We start from the raw sequence: 18,433 nt of genomic DNA, 5'->3' as shown, positions 1-18,433 counted from the left end.
AGTGAATGGTGTATGTTCTCAAAGAGGAAGGCGACAAGTAGGGTACCACAGAGTTCTGTTCTAGGGCCATTGTTGTTTAATTTTTATATATATCAATGATATATACTTCACAGTTTGAGAGGAATTAGGGAGAGCAATGTTAATGTGATCTTGTCATAAGAGGATTTTGAATAGGTTGATACTTTAGCCAGTTTCATATATTATTATTATCTTGGAGGGACTTTGTTCTAAGAGGTGAGGGATCTAGCAATCTTGGTGGATAGGAAGGTGAACATCAGGGAATAGGTCGCAAAAGTTGTCAAGGTTAACTAGAAATTGCTGCTATAATGTAAATGACCTTGACAAGTTAGATAAGGAGGTGATAATTCCATTATATAAGATACTAATTTGGATAGATTGATAGACTGGGCTAAGGAGAATAGATGTCAGTTTAATGTGGCAAAGTGTAAGGTTATGCATTTTGGAGTGAAAAGATTAAAAGCAGTAGACCACATTGGTGGAACTGTACTCCAGGAAATTGACAAAGCTAGACACTTGGGAGTGTTAGTGGATAGGGAGTTAAAGTTTAGGGGACACATAGCAAAAGTGGCCAAAGCAGCTCATCAGATTACTTGGTTACTGAAGAATACTTTGATGAGCAGTGACAAGCAGGTTATTTTTCCTTTTTATAAAGCTTTGATAAGACCACATCTTGACTACTGGGTGCAAGGATATCTTGGTGATGGGGAGGAGGTAGAAAGGATCCATAGGCTAGTGACCAAGATAGTAGCAGGTCTATGAAATGAACCTTACGAGAACAGGTTGAAGATTTGTGGATTACAGAAACTGGTTGATAGGCAGAAAAAAGGTGATATGATTGAGACAATTAAATTACTGAGGAATTTTTACAAGATTGATTCAGAGGAAATTTTTCAGAACAGGTATGGTGGCAGGAGAACTAGGTGCCATCCATGGAAACTGAGCAAGAGTGTAGTTAGTAAGGGTGTTAGAACTAGGTTTTTGCTTGAAGAGTAGTGAATGAGTGGAATAGGTTGCCAGAGTCTGTTGTGGATGCCATGACTGTGAATGAGTTCAAAGCAAAGTATGATAGATACTGCACAAATGCTGAATAGTTCTTGACATGATGTTTAGGGCCTCCCTCAATGACTCTAAGGACTCCTTGGAGTTGCCTATAATAATAATAAGTTCATTTGGATTTCTATGCACAAATATGACCTAGATATCTGGTTAACAAGGAAATATTTGAGAGAGAGAGAGAGAGAGAGAGAGAGAGAGAGAGAGAGAGAGAGAGAGTGAGTGCAAAGAAATGACTAAGACAGTCTCAGGATTCTGGAGTATATTAAGCATGAAGACAAATAAGGGAAGAATGTGGTCTACAGAACTTAGTAGATAGGAGAAGAGGTGATATGAATTAAATGTACAGGTTGATAAAGGGGAATTACTGCATAGCATAACAGAAAGTAGGAGAAAGAGAGAGCCTCCTTGGAAATATAAAGGTCCCATGAGTATGGAAGTGAAAAGGGGATTTTTTTGTAAGGCAAATGGTGAATTAAGTTAAATATCACTCATTGCCAGAGTGGGTGATGAATGCTGCTATGCTGAATGATTTCAAGTCTGGGCATGATAGGTATTGTGGTCAGTGAGTATTTTGTCTCCTATTATCAGGTTTTCTGATTCAATGAAGACCTCAAAAAAATACTATTTATTTAGACAAGTTGGTTGAGATTAAAATGTGATTTCAGTTGTGAATGAGTTTTAATTAATTAAATGGAGAGGTGACAGAATATGTAAACAGACAGAGGGAATGAATGTGTTTTTAATAGCACTTGTGACATGTAATGATTATTAAAAACACACATTCACAACAATAAAGAATAATTTTATTATAAATATTTTGACCTGAAATTTACAAGCCATCATCAGTGCATTCGAATGATTACAAGATGAAGCTAGAACAAAGGAATGTTATTCTTTTTTTTTTTACAGAACTATTAATTTTGAGGAAATTACAATGCACACCGAGTATCAAATATAGAGCCTTTGTATCTTAATCAGTATAGACAAAGCCCCTTGGTCAGAAAGACCTTAGTTCAATTCCCATCCATGATGTGAGCAACCTTTTTCTGGAAGTGGAGAATTTTTTCTCCCAGTAACTTGGGTTTTACATCCCTTAAAACAGGCAAACCGGCTCTGTGAACATGCACATCTACAAACATAAATTAATTCCTCCCCCCAACATCAGACTCTGCAACAAACTGTTTGGGATCATTTAAAGTTGCATCATGTAAAATAGCTGACTCTGCCCCAAGCAGGATATAACACATATACAATGATATGCGTACACAAGCATTAACACTGGGTGAACGAAGCTGAAGTTGGGCCTAGTCCTAAATGAAGTCTCCTAGCAGGTTAAATTGCATGGTCTTGGTCATTCCTTTGAGAACAGTACTTCTGAAATTGGGGTAGTTTCATGCACTGAAATTTGCTGAGGTTTAGAGAGGGCTGAGATGGATTCCAGGAATAGCCTCTAATATTTGTATTTGCTGTGGTGGAGTAGAGTAGCTTCTTCCAGTGCATCCTGTGGTGGGTGTCAAAAGCATAGTCAGCAAATCCAGAGACCATAATGGTGGAACCAAATGTAGTTCATGCATTCAGAAATGCTGATATTGTCTGTCCTGCCTGTTTGGTCATAGTAGGACAGCTTGCAACTGCAGGGGAACCTTGTAAATACCTGGCAGTTATAGAGAATTGATGGTGTTTGGTGGAGCAGATAACAGATACCAATATTTTATGTAATCTGTTTTTTTTTTTTTTAATATTTATTTTTATGTGGTTCCCACTCATGAAAGGTTATTAGTAAACCTATAGTACAAGTGAACCATGGGTGGGCTAAGGATTTTTTTTCCCCATTTTTCTCAATTTTATATCTTTAGTTGTAATTTTTAGATAGTCCAGAAACCTCATTCTAGAGACTAAACATGGAACCTTTTCAAGCCATTTCAGGTCTCTAGTAAGTGGGATGGTGCGCTCACACCAGGTGATCAAATTCATCTCTCACCTAAAGACAATCATGGGTTTTGAATCCTGCCATACCACTGGCATGGCAGGATTCAAACTCATGGTTGAAGAGTGGGTATGATAACCACTCGGCCAACCAGTCCAGCATGAGTTGTAAAGTTGTATTTTTTTAGATTGGATTTGGTGAGGATTGCAGCTATTGGCTAGAAAGTGTTGACAATGTGGTCAAGTTCAATAGAGAGGGCAGTGTTATCTGAACTAATTAATTTATCCCTGTTATGGAGAGTTTTAATAATCCCATACTGTTGGAAAGGAGGGGGGGGGGGGGAGTCACAGTTTATGAATTTATCAACCGATGTGTGTGTGGGGGGGGGGGTCTTCAAACAGAGAATGCCAAGGTTTATCAGGCTGGCTTGTAATTAAAGTGTCTAGGAAGTGGAGATTGTCATTTTTGTGACCTCCATGGATTCGCAAGACTCATCGTGGGAAGTCAGTACATTCCTTAAACTCATCTGCTATTTGTGCTTTTACCAACCGCTTAGGTAATGTATTCCATGCTCCTACCACTCTCCATGTAATACTATCTCAATCATATCCCCCTTTTATCTTCTATCTACCAAACCCTGCAGTTTGCATGCCCTCAGTCTGTCTTCATAATCAACATTGTACAGTCCTGATATCATTTTTGTTATCTGTTACTTCATCCCCCCTCCCCCTCAAATCCCAGTGACCAGATCTCAGCACAGAAATCCAGATGTGGTCTGATCAAAGCTTTATACAATGGGACCAATGCACTTTTATCTCTTATAGTCAATGTCATCCTCCTTAACACTGCAGCAATTTTCTGAAACGTCTTCACAACCTTTGCAATATGTCCTCCCAGTGGCACACCCAGAGGGGGGGGGACTTAATTTTTTGGAAATTTTTCTAGTGTTTTTTCCTTTTCTTTAGGAGGCACCCCCTAAAGAAAAGGAAAAAACACTAGAAAAATTTCCAAAAATCTTTTCCTAATTAAAATTCATTTTTTTTATTTATGTTGTGTGCTACTTATGAATTAGCGATCACTGCAGATGCTCAGTTATAGGTCGTACATGATGTGTAGTGTGTATTCGCAAAACGTCTACTCAACTCGGCACCCCCAAAGGTTAAATCCTGAGCGCTCGGCCCCCTCCAAGATTAAATCCTGAGTGCGCCACTGTGTCCTCCGAACTTCAAATCTCTATCAACTATCAACCCCAGATCCCTTGATTCCTCCACTTCTTCCAGCATAGCTCCAAGTGAGTATGAAGTATCCCATCTATGGATCCCAAAATTTCAAAACCTCACATTTAGTTGAATTAAACTCTTATCTCCATTCATTTTCCCATCTTTCCATATTATTCAAATCCTCTTACTTCATCAATACAACAGACTAATAAGAGCAATGGATTAGGGTAAGTCATACAATGTCATTTTTGTTTTATTTTTAAAAGGCATTTGACAGGGTGACAAATGACAAGTTGGCTTTTAAGTTGAGACATATGGGTCTCTGCACTGAACATCTCCTTATGGCAATATCATTGACATAAAAACTGAATAGTAATGGTTCCAGTATTGAACCATATGGGACTCCACTTGTAACCTTCCTATTTTCTGATACTACTTCCCCATATACAACTGATATCAGAGAGCCAATCACCAATCCACTAACCTGATATCCAAACCCATGTGTCTCAACTTAAAAACCAACTTGTCATTTGTGACTCTATCAAATGCCTTTTAAAAATCCAAAAAAATGACAGTATATGACTTATCCAAATCCTCTGCTCTTGTTAGTCTATTGTAAAAGGTAACTAGATTACTAAAACAGCACCTTTACAAATCCATGCTTGCCTGCATAAATAATATTGTCTTCATCTGCCCAATTCTATATACAAGTTCTTATCAGTTTCTCCAAAATCTTAACAACTACAGAAGAAATGCAAACAGGCCAATAATTTGATACCTCCATTCTAACTGCTACCACCCTTATGCAATGGCACTATCTTACCCTCCATCTGCTTACCAGAAACCGTCCCATTGCAGGACTTTCATTAAACAGTCAAGTTAATGGCATAGTCAGTTCCATAGCATATTCCCTTAAAATTCATGGTTAAATTCCATCATTCCATCTAATCCCCTGCCTTATTGACATTTAGTGCACTCATTATGGTGGCCGGGATAAGAATAGCACTACTGTAGCTCATGCATGTCGTAAGAGGTGACTAAAATGGGACGAGAGTTTCACTCTTAGGTTTCTTCTGAAATTTTGCTCCCGGTGAGGGGTGCTTAGATTTTTTTTGGGGGGGGGGGTGACCTGAGTTGTTGTTTTTTTTAATAATGCCTCCGTAGTGCAATTGGAAGAACGACAGTACATTGGGCATTTCGATTGGAATAGGCATAAGTTCAATTCTCGTCGTGATGGGAGGAATCTTTATGTGGACTTTTTCAATCAAAGGTGAGTTAGCTGATCTCATACGGAGGTAGCAGGGTTTTTTCTCCCGAAACTCGGGTTTTTCATCCTGCATACAGACAAATCGGCCCTTCAGAACACACGCAATTTACAGACAAAAAATACTAGTTGTGGTGGTGGTGTATGGTAGATGGCATTGATGGAGATGATTGGTAGTAGAGGTTTGGTGTAGTGGTGGAGACAGTTGTATAGTACATGTCCTCCCACGATGAGTCTTCGGACTCCTTGGAGGTGTCACGAATAATAATAATAATAATTATTATTATTAGGAATATATCCTCTTCATTCACTTCTAATACTTCAATACTCATTATCTTTCTAGGAATGAAGCCTGCTGTACCAGGATGGAACACTAATAAAATGATCATTAGGTAGATCAACTATGTCATCTTTATTCAGCAAGGTAATCCATCCACTATAATTTTTTCTCCTACTCACCACATAGTACAAAAAACTTCTTGGGATTCTCCTTGGATTGCAGCACCAGTCTCTTCTCATATTTTAATTTTTCACTCCTTACAATACTACTCACTTTCCTAGCCTGAGCCTTGTATTCCTCTTGCAACTGTACTCCACCTCTCTTTATGCCTTCCATAATCTTTTCATCTGCAACAATTCCTCTTTTATTTCTCTTTTCATGCATTTAATTCCAAATGGCTTTTTTCTTCATTCAAGATATACAATCTGTTATTGCTGTCAACAATTTTTTTTCTTAAGTATTTCCTATGCACTACTAACTCCTATTCCTTCAAATTATTTTATCCATTGTACTGCTGCAAACTGATTTCTAAATCTACAATAGTTGCCTGCCTTATAATTCCACATAAATTCTTTCTGTTTTGATATCACTGCACATGCCTATTCATCCTCAAGTCAGGACCATGTGGTCACTCTCACCAACGGGGGGAGGCAAATAGAACATCTAAGTCACAATCAAATCCTAAACTCTTGATTCTCGTGTTCCCTCCACCACAAGCTGCCTAAGACAGTTGTTCCACAAGAAATTCAAAAAATCAGTTCTCTTATTACTGTATGCTGTCTCCTCTGCCCAGTCTCCACCACAGAAAGAGACAGTAACCTGTTTATCTTTTGTAGATGGTAACCAGGAATAGATTTTGTTGATAAGGAAGAATGTAGGGACTAAATTGTATCTCTTCAGGATCTTTGCAATTGCCTCCAAGATGCTGCAATATGTGGAATTGGGACTCACCACATATTCAGGGTTCTTAGGGAAAAGCCTGGATTTCCAGGCTTTCAACTTCATTGAAGTGAAGCCATTCTGTAGTAAGATGCTTTGGATGGTATCTAGTTCATGTTGGAGATCCTTGGGATTAGAGCAAGTAACATGTGCTCTATTGAGTAAAGATTTGATGATGATGATGCCCATTTTTTGAGATGGACAATGGGGTGAATCTTGTTGTATGTAGCAGCCTGTGGGAAGTAGGTTATGGTGGTTGGATGTTGTAAGTATTCCAGATGGAGTATGGAAAAGGAAGATGTCAAAAAGGTTAATAATTATATGTCCTTTTCTTTTTTCCGTCATGAAGTTAATTTTGGGTAGGAAGGTCAGTAGAGAGATGCTTCTGATTCTGGCCAGATGGTGAATACATCATCCACATACCATACCCGGAAAGGAAGGTTGAGGTTGTATTGAGAAAAATAGGGGAAGTCTTCAATGCTCTATGTAGAAACTGGCTAGTGCAGGAGGCAAAAAGGATTCCCACTGTAGTTCCTTCAAACTGTTTGTAGAGTTGACTTATGAAAATGAAGTTGCCTGAATGCATAACAAAGTTGACCAGTTCAACTACATGTGGAGGGAACTCCTCTGATAATAGCTGGAGAGTATTGGCAAGAGGTACGTTAGTAAATAAAGATTGGGTATCAAAACTGACCATGATATCCATAGGCTGTAGGGTTTTTTTTTGTCAGAAATTCTAATGAATTTTTCATAGAAGCTTGTGGAAAGCTATACATCTTATTTTCATATATAATCATTTCTTATAATTATCTTATTTTGTAAATACCTGTGTGATGGCTCTAGCACATGGCTTAATTCTGTAGAATAATAACTCCTTTGTTATTAGTCTACAGTGTCCTACAGTGAACACTTTACCCTGTGATCATGCTAATACACTGAAGATTGTGTGTTAATTTTGGGATGATATTATTTATTCTTGTGATTGAGTTTCTAATAAAGGAGATGAATTTCTTGCATTACTAAAGAATAGCTACCATTCTCAAGCAGAAAGAATATAGAGTAATTAGAGAGGAATGATAGTGGTTGTGGCAAAGTGACCACTGCAGCGGCTGTTTTTTTTTTAAATGTGTGGTTCATCCTCATGAGAGGTTGTCAACCTATAGTACTGTGGGAGGGCTAAGATATTTTTTGAATTTTTATTTATTTTCATACAATCTGGAACCAAAGTCTCTGTAGCTCAGTCATTATAGACCGAAAGACCTGGGTTCGAGTCCTGGCAGTGATGTGAGGAACCTCTATCTGGTCTCTTTGGATGAAAGGTGAGTTAACCAGTCTCATATGGAGGAAGGATTTTTTTTTTCACCTGGAAACTCAGGTTTTTCATCCCTCAGAACAAGCAAAAAAGGCTCCACGGAGACATGATCAACAGACATAGGACACACTGGGAGGAATAGGGCTAACCACCTTATCCTTGTTACAGTTGCAAGAATAAAAAACCTCGACACGGTAAAAGGTAAAACAGAAAGGATTAAGAAGGAAAAGTAATCTGGAACCCTGCTCAAAGAGACCAAACATGGAGCTTTTTCAAGCCACTTCAGGCCTCCAGTAAATTTGGCAGTGGTCTCGCAACAGTTGAAGACATTTATTTCTCATCTAAAGACATTCACAAACATCCATTCACATACTGAGATTTGAACCTACAGTCTGGTGGTTGGAGGGTGGATAAGTTAATCACTCAGTCAGCCAGACCAACATATGTAGTGGAATTATTTGTTGAACACTTTCAGTGAATATTGCACTAATGTGAATGATGCTGTGCAACCCCAGAAAGAAGGCAAATGTTAATGGGACTAAAAGTGAAAAGTTCATATGTACCAGGTATCAAATAGGTCAGGTGTTAAAAAAGGCTATGGGGTTGGATAATGTATCACAGTCAACTCTTTTTTAAAAAAAAGTACAAAAAAAAAGAGTTGGCTGTTCCCTTCATCTGAATGTTTATTGAGTGTCCCAAAGGAGTAAAAATAGGGCAAAATGGTGCCACTGCACAAAATGATACTAAGATAGATGATATCCTGCAGAATGTCCCTGTTTTCCCATGACAGAGCATATGTCATTTGTGTTCCTTTTTTCTGAGTACTCTGATTGGGTTGGAGAGAAAATTGCAGCATTTACATCCAACTAGAACTTTCTTGAGAGAAAGTTGAATGATTTTTATTACTAAACAACCAAATCTAAACAGAAATGATGGTTTGATCAATCTGTCTCTTGTCCCAATAGCAGCTCACTTCATCAGACAAATTAGACTATTATGTAACACTATTATTATCAAAGATAATACCATTGTTGTCAACCCAATTCTGGATGCTAGTTCTCACAAGCTTCTACAACTTAACTACAACACCTGACACACAGATAGGCCTATGGTTTGATGCTTGAGTTTGATCACCTCCTTTATGAAGCGGCACACAATCTTACCCTCCTTCCACTCTTTAGGAACTTGACCAAGTGCAAGACTCGTATTAAAAAAATATGTCAAGGCAGGTATCAACTCTCTGGCACATTCCTTCAGAATACACGGTGATATATTAACAAGTCCCACAGCTTTATTTACATCTAGTTTACTCAACTCCCCATACATCTCTTGCTCACTTACAGTCAGTCTCTCCTCCCAATCATCTATTGCTCTCAATCTCTCTATGAAGTCACATTCACAAGATTGAAGGACCTTTATGAACTGCTCATTAAGTATCTCCACCACACCTTCCACAACAGCTGTCTTTATACCATTTTCTCCAATCAATGTCATCCTTCCATAATCATTCTTTCTTTTGCTGGCTACATATCGAAAGACCTCCTTAAGTAAGAATCTTTTTCGCTTCATTAGCTAACTGCTGTTCATACCTCACTTTAGCTACCCTCACTAACCAAGTCACCCACCTTGCCTGGTCTTTGTCGTCCTCATGGAATTGGTTATTTCCACTTCTCTTATGCACCCTCCATAATGTCTTTTTTCTCTGTATTATCACATGCTTAATCTCTTTATTCATCTATTTCACACCTACCTTATTTAACTTTCTCATCCTTGGAATACATTTAGACATTGCAATCTACTAGATAGTTTTTGAAAATCCCCCAAGCTGCATTGATCTCTTTTCCAGCTAACTCCTCATGCCATGCTACACCTGCAAGCTGTCTCCTGAGCTATTCATAATCATCCCCCTTGTAGTTCAACATATACCCTTTTCTTACAGAGGTCCTCGCACTTCTGGCAACCACCCAGGTAATCACCTCATGGTCACTCTCACCAACTGGTGGGTGATTTGACACCTCATTTATAATTACATCCTCTGATGAGATGACCAAATCCAAGACCCTCAATCCTCACGTGCCCTCTGTTACATAATGTCTGAGGTAGTTATCCCTCAAAAACTCAAGAAACTCATTTTCTTTACTTCCAGTTTCTATCTCATCATTCCAGTCTATATTGCCATAATTAGAATCACCCATAATGATCACTCTTTTCTTATTTGCTTAGCTAATTTGATTATACATTTCATAGTCACTACCATCCGCATTACCTAGTCTGTAACAACATCCAACCAAGTACAGGCAGCCCTCGGTTTAGGATGGTTCAATTTACACTGATTCACAATAATGCCAGATGCCTGCGCATGCTTTCTTACTGTAGTGTGGTCTGACTGAGAAATGACGCTAGCAGGCACTGTAGTGTTTGAGCGTTTACCGAGCTACTACGACGTATATGTATCAAACCTAGTTTTACTGTTGAATTTACCTAATTGTTCTATTTAATTTTTTTTTATATAGATATGTATTTAAATTGATAAAGTATGTAATTACATACCATATCTGATAAAAGAAGTGCAGAAACGTCAGCAGAACTTGATGTTAAGAAGGTGTGGAAATCAATCACACTTGAAAAGAAGATGGAGCTGATTCGAAGAATGGATGATGGGCAGACACTTGCTAATGTCTGTAGAAGTATGAACTTACCTTCATCGACTGTCACTACAATTATGAAAAATGCAGATAGAATAAAACAGTCTGCACAACAATCTATGGCAGTACTAAATGCAAAACATGTATGTTATAGCAGGGGCAAACTTCATGAAAAAATAGAAAAATTTATTATCATTATGGGTGGATGACTTGAATCAAAAAACATTCCTCTGATGTAGGCTGTTATAACTGAGAAAGCAAAAACAATTTTTGAGGATCTTAAAAAGACAGATGGAAACAAAGAAACATTTTTAGGAGACAAAGGTTTTTTCCATGAGATTTAAGTCTCAAAGTAAGTGCCATAGTGTCAACTTATGTGGTGAGGCGGCAAGTGCAGATATTGCTGTAGCGGCTGTTTTTCCTAAAGAATTTCAAGACTGTGTAGAACAAGGAAGTTATCCTCCTGATCTCATTTTTAATGTTCATGAGACTGGGATCTACTGGAAAAAATTGCCATCGCGCAGCTTCATTTCCTGTGAAGAACGTTCTGCTCCAGGTTTTAAAGCTGCAAAAGATAGACTTACACTTTTGTTGGGTGCAAATGTCTCTGGAACTTTGAAGCTTAAACCAATGTTGGTGTACCATTCACAGACACCACTTTCCTTCAAGGGTCTAAAAGCCATGCTGCTAGTCTATTGGAAATGGAACAAGAAAGCTTGGGTTATACAAGACGTTTTTATAGATTGGTACACAAGTTATTTTTGTCCTACCGTGCTTCTTCTGTAAAGAAAATGATTTGCCAGCCAAGGCATTGCTTCTCTTGGATAATACTCCTAGACATCCTCATAACCGTGCTAAAGTAAGAACACCATTGGATGTCAAGGTTGTTTACATGCCCCCAAACACAACATCGCTTTTGCAATTGATGGATCAGGGGATTATATCAATCTTCAAAGCCTATTACCTCCATATAACATTTATGGAAATGGTAAGAGTCTTGGACACTTTGGGAAAAACTATTAAAGACTATTGGGGGTTATTCGATATTTTGAAAGGCATTAACAACATCAAGGCAGCTTGGAATGAAGTGTCAGCAAAGTGTTTAAAAGGAGCATGGCAAAAACTTCTTCCAGCATTTATGCACGACTTAGAGGAATTAGAGCAAGAGGAGAATGTTATTGAAGACGTTACCAAGCTTGTGCGAGAGGTGGGATTGGATGATATTACAGCTGAAGATGTGACAGAAGTCTTAGAGAGCCTAAACAGCTTTCCAATGAAGACTTAAAAGAATTAGCTGAACAATTAAGTTAACATCCAAAGGAGGAGAAAGAAAACGAAGAAGGTCCTCTGAGAGATATAAAAATCGGCCGATTTACAGCATATGCTTGCAAGCATAGAGACATTGACTGATAAACTCTGTGAAATGGACCAAGATTGGGAACGGAGTGCGAAGGTAAAAAGGAGTGGGAGCGCATCTATTCGATCTTACACTGAACTCCTTAAAGAAAGAAAAAGAAAATCTAGGCAGTTAACACTAGGTACTTTTTTCAAAAAAAATGCAGTGATCCAAAACTAGGAACTTAACATAGCAATATGTAATATCTTTTCGAAGTTTCTTATTTTTTGTATATAATTTTGTTTTGTTTACATTATTAATAATTTTATTTTAACAAATATATATGTATGTATTATCAAAGCTTCAAATATAATAATGTTACACATACTTCATATCTGGGCAAGCACCAAAGCAATGGCCGACAGGCATAATAATACCAGTCTTCAAGAAGGGGGACCAGAAGGATTGCAGTAATTATCGTGGCATATCTCTGCTCAGCCTGCCTGGGAAAGTGTATGCTAGGTGCTTGGAAAGATGGTGCAGGAACAGAGTTGAGTCAAAGTTCCAGGAAGAACAATGTGGCTTTCGTCCTGGTAGAAGCACAACTGACCAAATCTTCACTTTAAGGCAAGTCTTTGAGAAATCTTGGGAATATGCCAAGAATGTCTACACATGTTTTGTGGACTTGGAGAAGGCATATGACCAGGTTCCTTGGGATAAGCTTTGGCAAGTAGTACAGGAGTATGGAGTGGATGGCCAACTATTATCAAGTCCCTGTACAAATGCCCAGAGTTTTGTGTCAGGGTAAACAGCACAAAGTCTGACCCTTTCACAGTCTCCATTGGCCTCTGCCAAGGGTGTGTTCTGTCATCCCTCCTTTTCATAATATTTATGGACTGGATTGATAGGCACAGCCGAGGCAGCGAGTGTGTCAGAATTGGAAGATGTAGCATTAGACGTCTGCTTTTTGCAGATGACCTAGTTCTGCTTAGCTCTTCCACAGATGACCTCCAGCAGACCCTGGATAGGTTTGTAGCTGTTTGTGCAGATGCCGTAATGAAGATCAGTGTGGCCAAAAACTGAAACATTTGTGATCTCAAGACAACCATCCGATGCACTCTAAATGTAAGTGGAGTCCCAATGAGGCAGGTGGAGAAGTTTAAATACCTTGGGTCCATATTCACGAATGATGGAAAATGGGACGTAGAGCTAGATACTCGAATTGGCTTAGCAAGCCCAATATTGTGGGAAATTCGGTAGTATTGAAATGGGAGTTAAGCCAGAAGGCAAAGCTGGCTGTCTTCAATACAGTCTATGTCCCCATCCTTACCTATGGTCATGAGAGTTGGGTAATGACAGAAAGAATGCGGACACAAATCCAAGCAACTGAAATGAGGTTCCTTCGAGGGGTTGCGGGGCTGAGAAGACTCAACAGAGCCAGAAGCTCTGCAATTTTGGAAACCCTCAATACTCAACCATTGCTTCTCCATGTTGAGAGATCACAGTTACATTGTACGGGCACCTGGTCAGAATGCCATAAGAGAGGCTCCCTCAGCAAGCCCTCTTTGCCAAGCCAGAGAGTGGGAGGCCACGTGGAAGGCCAAGGACCTGCTGGATAGATTATATCCAAAACCTTGGGTGGACACGTTTGGGAATCCCACAAGAACACCTGAGCTTGGTGGCAGAGGATTGTGACCATTGGAAGTTCCTCTTGCAGCTGTTGCCCCCACAACCCAATTAGGAAAGGTGGGCCTTGAAGATGTATGTATGTATGTAGACATACTTCATGTGCATATTTTTTGACTGCATGGAACATAACTTTGTACCTCCCATTAAAATTGGGTTTGTTTTATGCAAATTCGGTTTACACCTGTTTTTTCAGGAACGGAAGTGAGGCGTAAACCGAAGGCTGCCTGTATTTCATTCCATTCACCTCTATCTCACACCATACTGCCTCAAAACCATTGGCACTATTTCCCTCTTGCATCTCTACTTTGTATGGACATAACTCTTTCTCTATCATCAATAGCACTCTCCCCTCCCTTTTTACCCCTTCTATCCTCACGAAACACATCATACCCTTCCATCTCTTTCCTGTTAGGATGTCATCCTCATCTAACCATGTCTCACTTATTCCAACAATTTTTAGGCGAACAGACTCAATTAGTGCAACCATTTCATCTGTGTTGTTTCTTACACTGCTAGCATTTGTATACAAACACAACAGCTCAATCCTGGATCTACAGCTAGTTCCACTGATACCACTCATTCAATGTGATCTCTCCATGCTCCACTGGGCCATTTCTCTTTCTGCTTATTCATTTTAGAACCCTCTTCAATTCAAACGGTTTCCTCTTGATCCCAAGTCATCCCATTCCTTTCCTGCATACACATGCTCTCACCTCCTCTTGGAGCATCCACCTTTCTCACTCTGTGTACCCCTGTCCACCCTGAGTCTCCCCGTTTCCCTGCTCCTCTTGCACACCCATTCTCTCATTTTCTATACTCATACCACTCACTTCCCCATTCATAACCACCTCTTCAATCTCTCCTGTTGTACTCTCCTGATCTTCCACATCACTTCCTGCTTGATCTGATTCATTCTCTCTCACTCTACTCAATTCTCTACCTTCCAGCAGCAGCAGTCTCTCCAAACGACATCATAACCACTGAAATGAAATCCATCTCTTATTTATATAGTTATTCTTATATAGTTCACTTTGTCCTTCAAACTAATTCCACACATTAACAAACTGTACTCCCCTCTCCTCACAGATTTCAGCCTACATATCATTCATAACCCTTGCTCTCCACCTCATCTCACTACAGTCATACCTAGGCAACATGCTTACTGCCCTTCCTGTCACACTATTCTCTTTTATCCATCTAAGCAGCCTCCTGATATCCATTCTGATGTGCTCTTTGTCCTCTGTCAAGTCATTCAACACTAATGTCAATTAAAGGCAAATCTCCCAATCCTTACATATTTAATTGAGAAAACCACAACTTTATCTTGCAAACTACAGGACTTAATATAAGAACAAAAAATATCAACAAAAAGAAGCCTCTGTTCCCCTCCCCCACTTTTTCAGTAAGGAATACTGAATCCTATCCTACACAAACAGGACTCTAGAAAATTACAAATTAACAAGATTTCAGATGAGTTCTAATAGCAAAGAATAAATATAACTTGGCTGAAATAATTATAAAAATTCCTTTTTTTTTTCTTTTTTCAACGTGAGATGTCAGACTAGACAGGTCATGAGTTCTAGATATGTAGCTTATAGTAGTGCTATGGTAAAATAGCTTTTGCAAAGTTTGTGTCTATATATACATTTCAAAGGATGACATTGATATAATGGTCAAAATATAGAACGTAATTTTCATTTCAATTATTGTTATTATTTTCTCAGACATTATCTTCCATGATGAGTCTTTGACCACATGAAGACTTATTATGAGCAGCCCACACTAACCATCACTCACAAAATACTTTTTATACTTCTTGAGCTCATTCACTGACAAAGAACTCACAACCACCCCCTCAAAGAAAAATTCTCTAACTATTCTCTTGAACAGTTTCCAAGGGTGACTGATCCCTTGTTCTTTCCCTTACTGCCAGGTACTGAAAAAAAAAAGTCTTTGGTATCAATCTTATTAAACCCCTTGCATAACTTATATGTGTATATCATGTCCCCTCTTTTTTTTCACCTATTGACTAGTATTTGCAACCCACAGATCTTCACTCTATCCTCATAGGAAGTATTCCACAGTTTGCCTTTGAATCCTTTTCACCACGTCTTCATCCCCAAGCCACCAGTTGTGCATGCAGTAGTCCATGTGTGGCTTTATTAAAACCTTATAAAGGAAAATAAACTGTCAAACAGGAATTGAGAGGTTTCTCTCAATTCCTGTTTGACAGTTGTATTCAACTATCAAGTAACCTGATGAGTTGTTTTGGCTACCTTGCACTATTCCCTCTAAACTCCAACTTTCTATCCTCGATTACCCCACATCTCTGGCTTCCATCAGTTTCCTGCAGTTCAATTCCATCATTATAATACACAGTTTGTGATCTCTTCATCCCATACATGACTAAACTCAGCCACATTAAACTAGTATCCTTTATCCTTTGCATATATTGCCTGTCTGTCTATTTAAGTCATCCTGCAACATAGCTATCATTTCCATTGAATATTGCTCTTCCTAATTTTGTATCATCAGCAAACAACTAAATATTTCTTTCTTCATTTAATAGGATACTACATGTAACAGAGTTCCATGTAGCATCCTATTAAATGCCTTTGCAAGTTTCAGCATTATCACTGCACAGCTGTTTGTTCCATTCAACTCAGTTGTTACTTTATTATAAAAAGTAATCAAATTACTAACACAAAATCCTAAAACCAAGCTGCTCCTATAGAGCATCATGTCCACCTAGTCCTGAATTCTGCCTTTTATTAACTTCACCAATACCTTAAGTTCCTCTCCTAAGATATTGGTTGGCCTATAATTTATTGCCTCTGTCTTGAAGCCTCCCATGGGCAGTGGAACTATTTCATTCCATCCCCTAGATACCTCTCAGAAACAAGACTTAGACAGCTTGGTCAGAAAAACTGCCAACTTCCTTCTAGATTCTTGTAATATACAGACTGATATCCAATCTAATCATATGGCAGCATTTGCATTAAGGTTCTGCAATATTATACACACCTCCAATTTATGTACCTAAATTCCCACATTGGTCAATGTCATGTGTGTCACAGCAATATATTCACCTGGATGGTGAATCCTTTCCAAATGATGATTCAGTAACTCCACTGTTTTGTTTGATTTTGTTACCTCTCTACCATAAGCACTCATTAAAATCATTCTTCCTTTTAATCTTTAGAGATCTGTGGCATAATTAAAATTAATAACATAACACGTATAAAACCAACAGTAATAACTTTAATGAATTAAAAGTGCAAATATTTCGTAGTGAAAGTAACAGTACATCATCAGTGTAGAACAAACAGTTAAAGGAATGGAATGCAAAGTACAGAACAGTCGGTGGATTACCAATTAAATTGTTGCCACATGCCAGAAGATTAATATTAATAAAATATCATTAAATAATTCTTAAAAACTATTTCATTGATGGTTGCATAAGATAAGAATCTCCAAAACTTTTGGGAGAGAGAGAGAGACTGTCATTTTGATTCAGACTTGGCTGATGTAAAAGACTTTACAACTTTCTTTAAAAAGGCATTCATATTTAAATCTGCATCTGTGGAGAAGACAAGCTTTATCCCACAGGATATTATGTTCAGTATCAATGCTATGTTGTGCCAGATCAGACTTATGAGGTTTCATGAATTCGATATAATACTGATATTCCTTCATATCTTTTTCCACAGAACGGCCTGTTTGTTCCAAAGTACGATAAATGACATTCACATGTATCTGGTAAACACCAGCTAATTAAAGAGGTGCCAGTTTGTCTTTTGTAGATGGCAACGAGTGAGAAATTTTGTTGATAGGAAAATATGTGGGAATAAGATGATACTGCTTCAAAATTCTGCCAATAGGTTCTGAGATGCCTGAAATATAAGGGATTGGAACTCTACGGTCTGTTGAAGAATCCTGAGGTGTTGGAACATAGGAGTCAATTATCTGCTGGATTTGATTAGGGTTGTAACCATTAGATTCTATTAACTTTTTTTATAGTAAAAAGTTCTTGTTGTAAGCTTAATGGGGAGGAGAAACTTTATGTGCTCTATTAATTAAAGATTTGATAATGACAATTTTTTGAGAGGTGTGATGAGCAGACTTTTGATGAATGTATCTGCCAGTATAGGTAGGTTTTCAGTAGACACTTGTTAACAAAGTACCAGAGGATGTGTGTAAGGAGGATGCCCAAGAATGGTAAACTACCAGACTTTTCTTTTACCATGGTGAACTGAATGTGTGGGTGAAGGCAATTTATCTGTTGTGGAAATGTGGTAAAAGTTCCTCTTCAGCATGTGGCCAAATAGCAAAGACATCATTGACATAACGAAAACAAAGAGAGGATTGGGGATGAATGAGGGCTACCCATGGCAGTACCTTCAACTCGTTTGTAAGATATTGCAAAGATTTTTGAATTTGTTATACATTCAGGATATTTCAGCTGGAAAAACAAGATCTACAAACAAGTTGAAGGTACTGCCATGGGTAGCCTTCTGTCTCCACCGTTGGCAAACTATTTTTTGAAACATTTGGAAGACACCTTATTTTCATCCATTCATCCCCAATCCTCTCTTTGGTTTCGTTATGTCGATGATGTCCTTGCTATTTGGCCACATGCTGAAGAGGAACTTTTACTACATTTCCACAACAGATAAATATCCTTCATCAACGCATTCAGTTCACCATGGAAAAAGAAAAGTCTGGTAGTTTACCATTCTTTTAC

General features: G+C 38.4%; 1 protein-coding gene across 3 annotated transcripts in view; it reads right to left on the bottom strand.

Annotated features, from left to right (window-relative positions):
• The window catches only part of LOC150108341 (dynein regulatory complex subunit 11-like), a 455,807-nt gene that overhangs the window by 418,179 nt on the left and 19,195 nt on the right, over positions 1 to 18,433 (bottom strand). The gene's annotated exons all lie outside the window — the stretch shown is intronic.

This window comes from Typopeltis vanoorti, chromosome 3 (genome assembly GCF_054136105.1).
Source record: "Typopeltis vanoorti isolate ZY-2024b chromosome 3, IOZ_Tvanoo_1.0, whole genome shotgun sequence".
Lineage (NCBI taxonomy): Eukaryota > Metazoa > Arthropoda > Arachnida > Uropygi > Thelyphonidae > Typopeltis > Typopeltis vanoorti.
Note: the sequence above shows the minus strand (reverse complement) of the source record. Positions and strands in the feature narration are given on the sequence as shown.